The sequence below is a fragment of the Oratosquilla oratoria genome, chromosome 16, assembly GCF_046742065.1.
Source record: "Oratosquilla oratoria isolate Oo_2021 chromosome 16, ASM4674206v1, whole genome shotgun sequence".
In the NCBI taxonomy this organism is placed as follows: Eukaryota; Metazoa; Arthropoda; class Malacostraca; order Stomatopoda; family Squillidae; genus Oratosquilla; species Oratosquilla oratoria.
Window position 1 is genome coordinate 58192450 of NC_134792.1, and position 13553 is coordinate 58206002.

General features: G+C 34.8%; 1 protein-coding gene across 3 annotated transcripts in view; it reads right to left on the reverse strand.

The window, feature by feature from the left end:
• LOC143034048 (sialin-like) overlaps positions 1–13553 on the reverse strand; it is a 50672-nt gene that overhangs the window by 34927 nt on the left and 2192 nt on the right. The window lies entirely within an intron of this gene.

Below are 13553 nucleotides of genomic sequence, written 5' to 3' on the forward strand. Positions count from 1 at the left end.
TGATAATGTCGAGTGTTTCAGGCTATTTGATATCAAATTAAATATGGAAATTAAAAGAACTACCGAGGAGTATACATGATTGGGAAGTAAAGAGCCGGATGATAATAATATATTAATATCATATAGAACTCAGAAAGAAAAGCTGGAGAAGAAAGCTTACGATAATGACCCAGCAACAATTTCACGTACATAAAATATACGTGGAGCTATATGATGGAACTAGATCATCTTACAATAATACTGAAAGACCTTTTTTAAAGCATTTGCAAATCAAATTATAAGGTATATATATATGAAATCTATCAGATAAATATGCTTAGAAAAATAAACCCAGGAGAATTAATAAGTGAGAAAGAAATTACATAGAATAAATATAAAAAAAACAAGACGGAAGAGTAAATCAAAATACATAAAACCATATTCTCAGACAGGGAGACACATACAATTTAAATTTCTATTTTTTTTTTTTTTTTTTTTATACTGCGGATCCCTTTTTCTGAATTCAGAGAAGCAATACTGACTAAACGATTTCTGAAACAGCCATTTTCTTTTATTAGACCTAAACTGGAACTTGATTTCAATTTTATATGTTTATTATTATCACAGTTCAGTAGTTGGCTAAATAAGGGCGTGCAGTATAAAAATAAATGCAAAAAACACTTGTCATTTGCTGGGACGGACTGGCATGTTCTAAGCCAGGGGTTCTTAACCTTTTTTTCTCCAATTCCCCACTTTTTAGTGAGCCAACTCTCCATTTCCCACCACAGCATCGGTCTTTGACAAATTCGATTTTTACCCATGCAATGTTTAGTACGTAAATAAACGCTTTGTTTTTTTGTGCCATTTTACGGCCCTTAATTTTTGTTTGCACGAAATGTGACAACAACAAGACACCAGAAACAAACAAAACAATACGAAATGAACATCGCTGATAAATCCAAAGAGAATCCCAAAGAATTCTATAGTTACATTAGAGATAAAAAGGTTGTTAGGAATCACATTGGTCCACTATTATCTGCTGACGGTCAACTTGAATATTCAAATGAAGGAATGTGTAATATCTTAAACAATTATTTTAGCTCGGTATTCGTAAACGAAACACCTCAAAGTGAATTCCAAACTGAAACCTGTGAAAAGTCTGGGGTAAACTTACTCACTACGGTAAATATAACAAAAGAAAAAATTAAAAGGTGTATAGACAAACTCAAAGTTAATAAAACACCAGGGCCTGACGGTTGGCATCCAAGAATCTTAAAGGAAATGAAAAATGAGATTGTTGTTCCATTAGAAATTATTTTCAAGAAATCCATCATATCCGGAGATGTCCCAAGAGAATGGAAGCTAGCTAACGTTACTCCCATATTCAAAATAGGTGACAAAAAGAAACCAAATAACTATAGGCCTATAAGTTTGACTTCAATCGTAGGAAAAATAATGGAAACTATCATCAGAGATGCTATCGAATATCATTTAGAAAGTAACCGTTTGATAAATGATAGCCAGCATGGTTTCAGACGGAAACGTTCTTGCGTGACTAACTTACTCGAATTCTACAACACAGTTATCTCGAATTATGACAAAAGAAACAATATAGATTTAATATATCTAGACTTTGCAAAAGCCTTTGATACCGACCCACACGAAAGACTACTTACTAAATTAGCTTTGCATGGAATAAGTGGTAGCCTATTAGGTTGGACTAGTAATTGGTTGAAAGGTCGAAAACAGAGAGTTGTTTTAAATGGAAAAACTTCTGGATGGAAAAGTGTTGCAAGTGGAGTTCCTCAGGGTTCCGTTCTTGGGCCACTTCTATTCATAGTATATATAAATGATATAGACCATGGACTAAAATCTACTGTTTCCAAATTTGCTGATGATACAAAACTGTGCGGAGTGGCAAATGATCACTCAAACCAATTAGATATTCAAGAAGATTTAGATAAATTACAGCAATGGTCTGAAAAGTGGCTAATGAAATTTAACACAAGTAAATGCAAGGTAATGCACATAGGTAAAAATAACAGTAAGTACGATTACAAGTTATTTGGAAATTCGTTAACAAAAGTGGATAGTGAAAAAGATCTCGGCGTAATTATCAGTAACGACCTCAAATCATCCAAGCAGTGTATTTCAGCCTCAGAGAAAGCAAATAAGATTCTGGGATTGATTGCGCGATCTTTTGATTTCAAAAGTCCATCACTCATTAACAAGCTATATAAATCGTTAGTTCATCCACATTTGGAATATGCTGTTTCCGTATGGTCACCGAATCTCATTAAAGACATTGACAGACTGGAAAAAGTACAACGGCGAGCCACAAAACTGATTCCAAATATCAAAAATAAATCATACGAAAATCGACTTAAGCACATGAATCTGTTTTCCCTAAAAAAGCGTAGACTCAGAGGTGACTTGATACAGGTCTTTAAGATTTTAAAGGGAATTGACAACATCAAAAGTGACCAAATTTTCACATTGAATGAGAATCAGACAAGAAACAATGGTCTCAAACTGTCCGGAAATAGATTCAATTTGGAAGTAGGTAGAAACAACTTTGCCAACCGTGTAGTTAATGAATGGAATAAACTTCCTGCACAGGTAGTGCAATGTAGTTCAGTTCGAAGCTTTAAGAATCATTTAGATAAATACCTAAGTAAGATGCTGTAATGATTATAATTTATGTTATATTATTTGTTTTTTGTTTTGTTATAATTTGTCTGTCTGATTTTCATTTATTATTAGTTATATGTCAATTTATTATCATTTACTATTTACCTGTTTGTTTGTTATTCAACTATACCTATGCATTTATTTATGTATTTTATTTGTTATTTACATTATTATAGTTTTAATTTATTATTAATATGATTTTTTTTGTTTTTTTTTGGATATGGATCAAAAGGTCTCCTGTCGGCATGCTCCGCCTTTGTAATCCTTTGTGAAAAAAGAAACAAAAACACATCAATTAAAAAAAAAAAAAAAAAGTGGTTCTTCTGTCCGACCGGTCCACTTGGCAACTCCGCCATTCCCCACCAGTGGGGAATTCCCCACAGCGATACTTGCTGTGAAGCTATCGTTTATTATGCAGTGTGTAAACAATCTAAAACAAAGTCTCTTAAGTAAGCAAAGAATATTTATCTTTATCTAGTAGAAACAAATCACCATAATTAATCTTTCTACTGGCACTCTTGGGCAGAGACGAAGATATGACTTTATTACAAATACTGTGGTAACCAGGACGCGCAATGTGAACGTGATGGCACATTGCAAGAACATTGAATATGTCATATATACCACCCTTGCATTTTTGAGTGACCGAAGACATCACTGCAGAACCAACATGCACACAACGGTATGTATCAGTGATGCACTAATATGAAAACCTCTTCAGATATCCCAGCTCAAATTGACAGTTCATAACTATGCTGTGTATCCGCCGCACATCTTGGCTGTAGGACAGATATTTAAGGAGTCGAAATTACTCTCAAAAGACGATGAAAAACTCTAAATTTCGCTGAAGAAATGGTCAGTTTCGCTACAGGACGCTTGGATTGATAAGCACCTCATGCCAATCAGCAGACGACAAACATTTTCGTTGAAAATGCCTCAAATAATAATTCTGAGGTAAGATATTAGTTTTAAACAAATAGATAAAATTACAAAGGAGAAAATGGAAAGTTGTACCTGGGCCTGGTGGTCACCTTTTAATAAATCTATGCTTATTTTCGTCCTCAGGATTATCATTAGTGGAAGCTTCTTCAATCAAATGCAGCTTCAGAACACTTTTAAAATAGATACATGTTAAAACGGTGCTTTAGATATTCTTCTCTAACTCTAGATATAATATAGACGGATATAATCATTATACTTCTTTTTTGTATTAATCTCCCATTCTCACAAGAAATCAATTAGGACATACACTGGAGTGTTTAATGCCCATTCTCACAAGAAATCAATTAGGACATACACTGGAGTGTTTAATGTTTGACAAAGTTATTGTATGCCAAATCAGAAAAGCTGCTTACTACAATTTGCTACATATTGTAACCCTCACTAACCATCACCAACCATGCACGTGATCCACACACATGTGAGATGGTACTCGTCTTTAGCAAGACCCCAATCTTGCAGACCTCACAAATTCCTCAATCACAAAACAACTTGACTCAATGATGCTACGTAAGACAAACATGACGCCCCCGCAGCATCACCAACACGAGATGCCTAATGTCATTAAATAAATCCATTGATCCCTTTCTCATACCTACCCCAATTACATTACCGTAACTTCAATATATACGCCATATCTAGCCACGTCCCCCAATCATATAACTAAACCCCATACAAAGGAACTACCGTATATATATATATATATATATATATATATATATATATATATATATATATATATATATGTGGGGGGGGGGATGAAGGTGAAACTGGGAAGGGACTTGTGGGTTTTTGTAAGTGCGTATGAGCCCGGTAGTGAAAAGAGCGTAGAGGAAAGGGAGGATTTTTGGGTAGACATAAATGAGTGCATAGAAGGATTAGGGAGCAATGTCAATGTAGTTGTATTAGGAGACCTTAATGCTAAGGTAGGAAACGAACCAATAGACGGAGTGATTGGAAAGTATGGAGTTCCAGGTAAAAATCGTAGTGGAGAATTGATGGTGGAGATGTGTCTTCAAAGATGATACCAGATGCAGTGTTTAGGAAGAAAGTCAAGCATAAGTACACATGGGAGAGAAAGGTGGATGGAAGGGTGGTAGATAGAGTGTTAATAGACTAAATAGTGGTGACCAGGAGTATGGTAGGAAGAGTTAAGGATGTACATGTTCTGAGGGGAGAGAGTGGGGGAATATCAGATCATTTTCTGGTGGAAGGTAAATTGAGAGTGAAAAATAGGTGGAGAAAGAGGAAAAGGGCAGAAGGTAGGGAGGTACTTAGAGTGAACTGCTTAAATGAGAAAGAAAAGGAGAAGGAGTATAAGAAGAAACTGAGAGAGGAGTGGGAGGGAGTGAAGGATAGAGTAGAACTAGGAGTGGAGGAGGAATGAGGATGGTTCAAGGAGGGAGTCACAAAGTGTGCAAAGATGGTGTATGGAACAAGGAGGGCGGGAGGAAATAGAAGGAAGGGTAGTGAGTGGTAGGATGAGAAAGCAAAGAAGGGTGTAGAAGAGAAGAAGCAGGCATTCAAAGATTGGCTACAAATTAGGACGAGGGAATCGTATGAGAGGTACAAAACAGAAGGGAAGTTAAGCATAAGATAAAGGAAGCAAAGAGGAGAGCAGATGTGAAGTGGGGTAAGAGTATGACAAAAAAAAATTGAAAGTAATAAAAAGATGTTTTGAAAAGAAATTAAAAAAGGAAGAGGAGGCGAATCAAGTAGAGAAGAAAAGGTAAAAGATGCAGATGGAGGGATGTTAATGGAAGTGAAGGGAGTGAGAGGAAAATGGGCAGAGTATTTAAGGGGGTTGCTAAATGTGAAGGAGGATATGGAGGGAAAGGTAGTTGCAGTGGGAAGCGCTAAGAAAATGAGAGTGATGAGTGAGGAAAATGGAGGAGAAATAGGGAAAGATGAAGTGAAAGCAGAGGTTAAGATGATGAAAGCAGGTAAGGCACCTGGTCTGGATGGATGCCATGCAGAATGTCTGAAGAAAGGAGGTACAGTTATGGTGGACTGGCTGGGGAGGTTACTAGTGTGAAATTCTATTAACCTGCACCTCTGTTTAATCTGGTGGGAGCTGTCCCAGGGAACACCGGTACACTATTTAATTGATTCCTTTAGCTGACATTGTATAACCCTGGAGACGAACCCCGGACAGGGTTCGAAACGTTGGTGGTAAATTCTGTTACTCTTAGTACAGTGTTTAAAAATTTCCGATAATGTGTATATATATATATATATATATATATATATATATATATATATATATATATATATATATATATATATGTGTATATATATATATATATGTAGATGTGTGTGTGTGTGTGTGTATTTACCTAGTTGTATTTTACGGGAAGGGGAGCTATGCTCGTGGTGTCCCGTTTTCGTATCTCATTTTATCTAAACTATTTTTAAATTCATGTATTGTTTTTGCACACACTACTTTCTCATCTAACTTGTTCCAACTGTCTATTACTCTGTGAGGAAAGCTGTTCTTTTTCACATCTCTTCTATAGCTGTCTTTTTTTATTTTCTTTCCATGTCCTCTTGTATTTCTTTCATCCCATTTTATCAGATTCTCTCTATCAGTAATTTCTATGCCTTTCATGATTCTGTAAATAGCTATCAAATCTCCTCTCTCTCTTCTTTGCTCTAGTGTCTGTAGTTCAAGTTTTGCTAGTCTCTCTTCATATGATAGTTTTGAGAGTGTTGGTGCCAATTTTGTAATTGCTCTTTGTATTCTTTTAAGTTTTTTAATGTATTTTTTTGCACTTGGTGACCATATCGTTGCTGCATATTCCAATCTTGGTCTTATCAGAGTGATAAGAATTTTCTTCACCATTTCTTCATCCAGGTATGTAAATGCCACTTTGATTGTTCTTATTAAATTATAAGTTTCTCCAAAAATCTTATTTATATGTTTTTCAGGTGACATATTATTCATAACAATGACTCCCAGGTCCTTTTCATTTTCTACTTTTTTTTATTCCTTCTTCTCCCAATTTATATGATCCTGTTATTCTGTTTTTACTTTTTCCAAATTCCATTATACTACACTTTTTTGTATTGAACTCCATCTCCCACTTCCTACTCCATTCCTGTACTATATTTAGATCTCTCTGTAGTGATTCACAATCTTCTTCCGTGTTCACTTTTTTCAATAGTTTTGCATCATCTGCAAAGAAGCTCATATAGCTTTCAATTCCTTCATCCATATCATTAATATATATAGCAAACATTATTGGGGCCAGAACTGTTCCTTGTGGAACACCGCTTATTACTTCATCCCATTTTGAGTGTTGATCTCTTATCACTACTCTCATTTTTCTTTCTTGCAAAAAGTCTTCCATCCAATTTAGCAGTTTGCCCTGTATTCCTCCTTCAGTTTCTAATTTCTTAAGCAACTTCTTATGTGGTACTTTGTCAAAAGCTTTTTTTAGGTCTAGAAATGCACAATCAGCCCATCCATCTCTTTCTTGTATTATATCTATTATTCTTGAATAGAAACATATTAAATTGGTGACGCATGATCGTCCTTGTCTGAATCCAAATTGCCTTGGATTGAGCACGTTGTTTTTTTCTAAATATTTTACCCATCTATTTTTGACAATTCTTTCACAAATTTTTGCTATTGTACTTGTTAGAGAGACTGGCCTATAGTTGTTAGGGTCTTCTTTATTTCCTCCTTTATATATAGGTACTATATTTGCTTTTTTCCAATCTTCTGGAACTTTACCTTCTTTCAAGGAACTGTTTATTATGCTATGTATTATGTCTGCTAGTTCATTCCTGCATTCTTTCAAAATCCAGTTTGCTGTTTCATCTGGTCCATGTGATTTTCTGACATCAAGATTACTCAAGTGGTTCAATATTTCATTCTTTGTTACTTCTATTTCTTTCATAGGGGGGGGGCTTTCTCTTTCCATTCGATCTCTTCAGGTTGTATGTTCTCCCTTGTAAACACTGATTTAAAATGTTTGTTCATAATTTCCGCCATTTCAATTTCCTCTGTGTATTCAACTCCTTGTCTTAATTTCTCCAAATCTTGTTTGTTTTTCAGTTTGTTGTTTACAAATCTGTAGAATAGATTTGGTTGATCTTTACATTTTTCTATGACATCTTTTTCATATTTTCTCTTTTCCTCTCTGCACGCTTGTACATATTCATTTCTATAACAAGTATATATTTTCCATTTTTCTGGTCTTTTGTTTTTCTTCCATTTGGTCCAAGCTTTGTCTCTTTTGTCTTTTATCTCCCTACAACTTTTGTTGTACCAGCATTTTACATATTCTTTTTCTTGTTTTTGTCTTGGGACATACTTTTCTACTCCTTTTTTATAGATTTTTGTCAAAATATTCCATTTCTCTTCTACTGTTGTATCTTCTTTGTGTATTCTTTCCCAGTTTTCATTTTGGAAGAATTCTCTTATAAAAAAAAAAAAAAATTCATACATCAATCTTCCTTTTCTATATTGTTCATTTCTTTTCATGTATTTTTTCTCATTTAGTTCTAGTTCTATCAATATGTGGTCACTTTTGCTTATTGGTGCCTGGTATTCTATCTTTTCCACTATTTTAGGTTCTGATGTGATTACTAGGTCTAGTCTCGATGGTTCTTCTTCATTTCTATACCTAGTGTTCTCTTGGATCCATTGTGTCATTGTGTGGTCAATAATCATCTCAAGTAGAACACTTCCCCATGAGTCTTCTCCACCCTTTACGGTCATCTCTTCCCAGCATATTTCTTTGCAATTATAGTCGCCCATCATAACTATTCTTCCTCCATCTTCCATTATCTCGTTTAGTGTTACTCTTGTGTCTTCTAACATGCTTTTATGTTCATTCTCTTCCCATGAGGCTGTTTTTGGGGGCACGTAGTTTATTACAAACTTTCTGCTCTTCTTATCTCTATCTTCTACTTTTATCATTATCATCTCTACTCTATTCTTCCCACATGTGACACTCTTCACGTTTATATCCTTCTTAGTCAGGAACATAACTCCACCCCCTTGTTTTATCTTTCTGTTTCTAATCCAATAATTATATGCATTGTGTTCTATGCTTTTTGGTGGTAGTGGGCCTTTTAATTTTGTCTCAACAATTCCCATTATGTCCGGATCTTTTTCTTTCAGATATTTGTTCAGTTCATTCAGTCCTGTTATTAATCCATCTATATTTGTGTAGGATACTCTTAACTTTCTGTTATTTCCATTGTATTCTCTGTTTCTTTTTTGTTTCTCTCTTTTATGTTCCATTTCTTCAATTTCATATTCACTACTCTCCAGTAGAATTCTTGTTTTTCTGTCTCCGTTCTGGTCTCGTTTTTTTTTTTTTTTTTCTTAGCTTCATGTCTATTCCTTATTTCCTCCTCTCTTTCCTCTTTATTCATTTCCCTTTTTATCCATACCTTTTTATATTGTTCACTTGTTGCTAGTTTCCCTGTTTTGGATAAGATATTCTCTGACGTCATTTGTGACCTGAATTTAATCTTAATTGGTCTGGTCTTGTCTGTACTATATTTCCCAAGCCTGAATTTCTCTTCGATTTGTTTCATTATTTCTGGCTCATCTTCCTGAACTAATTCTAGTAAATTTCTTACTTTTTCATTTTCCTCTTTGGTTCTTGTGGTTCTATCTGGGTTATGTTTCTCTTCCATTCCTAATATAATTATACATTTCTTTCTATCTGCTTACTATATTCTCCTTCTGTCTCATCACTTTAATAACTGAGTCTTAAGTTTGTTCATTCATTTGCTGTTTGATTATGTCAGTAAATGCAACTTTACTGTTTTCTTGAATTTTTTTCCAACACCCCTTGTTGTCTTTATTATTCTCCTTTAAGACTTTATTCTCCTCTTTTACTTCTTTTAACTGTTTTTTTAATTCTTCAATTTCCAAAGTCAAATTTTTGTTCGCCTTCTCTAGTTCTTCCAATTTTTCAACCCTCTGCACAATGTAGTTAACGTGACCGAACCTAAGTTCCCAGTGCTCAATCATCTTATCGAGCTTCTCTTCTAGTCTTGTTAATCTGGGGGGGTTTGTGTCCCCCCCCCCCACCCTCTTTAAATCCCTGGAAAATATTCTCATCACCTTCTGCTGTATTACTCCTATCTATACTTCTGATCTTTACATTTTTGTTAGACATTTCGTCGTCGCTAAATTGGTCCGGACCTCTTTTGTTTAGATGGCGTCTGCCTGCCTGGGCCAAGTCTTCACCTTCCTCATTTCCTTCCATTTCCCTCAGTAATCCCTCCCCTTCTCCTTTTTCCTCACTTTCCCCTACACCACGAGCAATTTCTCCCCACCCTGTAAATACAATAGGTACTTCCTTTGCTTCGGGATCCACGAAATTTCACTTTTTCTTCAGAACGTCGTCTATGCCGTCCGTTCGTTGAAGTGTGTGTGTGTGTGTGTGTGTGTATTTACCTAGTTGTATTTACCTAGTTTTATTTTACGGGAAGGGGAGCTATGCTCGTGGGGTCCCGTCTTCATATCTCATTTTATCTAAACTATTTTTAAATTCATGTATTGTTTTTGCACACACCACTTTCTCATCTAACTTGTTCCAACTGTCTATTACTCTGTGAGGAAAGCTGTTCTTTTTCAAATCTCTTCTATAGCTGTCTTTTTTTATTTTCTTTCCGTGCCCTCTTGTATTTCTGTCATCCCATTTTATCAGATTCTCTCTATCAGTAATTTCTATGCCTTTCATGATTCTGTAAATAGCTATCAAATCTCCTCTCTCTCTTCTTTGCTCTAGTGTCTGTAGTTCAAGTTTTTCTAGTCTCTCTTCATATGATAGTTTTGAGAGTGTTGGTGCCAATTTTGTAATTGCTCTTTGTATTCTTTCAAATTTTTTTATACATTTTTTTGTACTTGGTGACCATATCGTTGCTGCATATTCCAATCTTGGTCTTATCAGGGTGATTAGGATTTTCTTCACCATTTCTTCATCCAGGTATGTAAATGCAACTTTGATTGTTCTTATTAAATTATAAGTTTCTCAAAAAATCTTATTTATATGTTTCTCAGGTGACATATTATTCATAACAATGACTCCCAGGTCCTTCTCATTTTCTACTTTTTTTATTCCTTCTTCTCCCAATTTATATGCTCCTGTTATTCTGTTTTTGCTTTTTCCAAATTCCATTATACTACACTTTTTTGTATTGAACTCCATCTCCCACTTCCTACTCCATTCCTGTACTTTATTTAGATCTCTCTGTAGTGATTCACAATCTTCTTCAGTTTTCACTCTTTTCAGTAGTTTTGCATCATCTGCAAAGAAGCTTATATAGCTTTCAATTCCTTCATCCATATCATTAATATATATAGCAAACATTATTGGGGCCAGAACTGTTCCCTGCGGAACACCGCTTATTACTTCATCCCATTTTGAGTGCTGGTTTCTTATCACTACTCTTATTTTTCTTTCTTGCAAAAAGTCTTCCATCCAATTTAGTAGTTTGCCCTGTATTCCTCCTTCAGTTTCTAATTTCTTAAGCAACTTCTTATGTGGTACTTTGTCAAAAGCTTTCTTTAGGTCTAAAAATGCACAGTCCGCCCATCCATCTCTTTCTTGTATTATATCTATTAGCCTTGAATAGAAACATATTAAATTGGTGACGCATGATCGTCCTTGTCTGAATCCAAATTGCCTTGGATTTAACACTTTGTTTTTTTCTAAATATTTTACCCATCTACTTTTGATAATTCTTTCACAAATTTTTGCTATTGTACTTGTTAGAGAGACTGGCCTATAGTTGGTAGGTTCTTCTTTATTTCCTCCTTTATATATAGGTACTATATTTGCTTTTTTCCAATCTTCTGGAACTTTTCCTTCTTTAGTATGCTATGTATTTTGTCTGCCAGTTCATTCCTGCATTCTTTCAGTATCCAGTTTGCTATTTCATCTGGTCCATGCGATTTTCTGACATCAAGATTACTCAAGTGTGTTAATATTTCATTCTTTGTTACTTCTATTTCTTCCATAGGGGGGACTTTCTCTTTCCATTCGTTCTCTTCAGGTTGTATGTTCTCCCTTGTAAACACTGATTTAAAATGTTTGTTCATAATTTCCGCCATTTCCATTTCCTCAGTGTATTCAACTCCCTCTTGTCTTAATTTCTCCAAGTCTTGTTTGTTTTTCAGTTTATTGTTTACAAATCTGTAGAATAGTTTTGGTTGATCTTTACACTTTTCTATGATATCTTTTTCATATTTTCTCTTTTCCTCTCTGCACGTTTGTACATATTCATTTCTATAACAGGTATATATTTTCCATTTTTCAGGTCTTCCGTCTTTTTTCCATCTGGTCCAGGCTTTGTCTCTTTTGTCTTTTAACTCCCTACAACTTTTGTTGTACCAGCATTTTACATATTCTTTTTCTTGTTTTTGTCTTGGGACATACTTTTCCACTCCTTTTTTGTAATTTTTTGTCAAAATATTCCATTTCTCTTCTACTGTTGTTTCTTCTTTGTATATTTCTTCCCAGTTTTCCTTTTGAAAGAATTCTCTTATTTTATCAAAGTTTGTTTTTTCATACATCATTCTTCCTTTTCTATATTGTTCATTTCTTTTCATATATTTTTCTTCATTAAGTTCCAGTTCAATTAATATGTGGTCACTTTTACTTATTGGTGTTTTATATTCAATTTTGTCCACTATTCTAGGTTCGGATGTAATTATTAGGTCTAGTCTCGATGGCTCTTCTTCATTTCTATACCTAGTGTTCTCCTGTATCCATTGTGTCATTGTATGGTCAGTAACCATCTCAAGTAGAGCGTTTCCCCATGAGCCGTCTCCACCCTTTACTGTCATTTCTTCCCAGCAGATTTCTTTGCAATTAAAGTCGCCCATCATAACTATTTTTCCTCCCTCTTCCATTATCTTGTTTAATGTTATCTTTGTGTCCTCTAACATACTTTTATGTTCACTCTCTTCCCATGAGGCTGTTTTCGGGGGCACATAATTTATCACAAATTTTCTGCTCTTCTTATCTCTGTCTTCTACTTCCATCATTATCATCTCTACTGTATTCTTTCCATGTGTGACACACTTCACGTTTATATCCTTCTTAGTCAGGAACATAACTCCACCCCCTTCCTTTTTCACTCTGTTTCTAATCCAATAATTATATGCATCATGTCCTACACTGTTGGGTGGTAGTGGACCTTTTAATTTTGTTTCTACAATTCCCATTATGTCTGGTTCTTTTTCTTTCAAATAATCATTCAGCTCATTCAATCCTGTTATTAATCCATCTATATTTGTGTAAGACACTCTTAGTTTTCTGCCACTTCCATTTTGTTCTCTGTTTCCCTTTTGTTTTTCTCTTGTATGTCGACTAGATAGAATCTCTCTTTTTCTGACTCCGTTCTTATCTCGCTTTTTTTCCTTAGCTTCAAGTCTTTTCTGTTTTTCTTCCTCTCTTTCCTCTTTATTCATTTCCCTTTTTATCCATACCTTTTTATATTGTTCACTTGTTGCTAGTTTCCCTGTTTTGGATAAGATATTCTCAGCCGTAGTTTGTGACCTGAATTTAATCTTAATTGGTCTGGTCTTGTCTGTACTATATTTCCCGAGCCTGAATTTCTCTTCGATTTGTTTCATTATTTCTGGTTCATCTTCCTGAACTAATTCTAGTAAATTTCTTACTTTTTCATTTTCCTCTTTGATTCTTGTGGTTCTATCTGGGTTATGTTTCTCTTCCATTCCTAATATAATTATACATTTCTTTCTGTCTGCCAAGTCTCTTACTATATTCTCCTTCTGTCTCATCACTTTAATAACTGAGTTTTCAGTTTGTTCATTCATTTGCTGTTTGATTATGTCAGTGAATGCAACTTTGCTATTTTCTTGGATTTTTTTCCAACCCTCCTTGTTC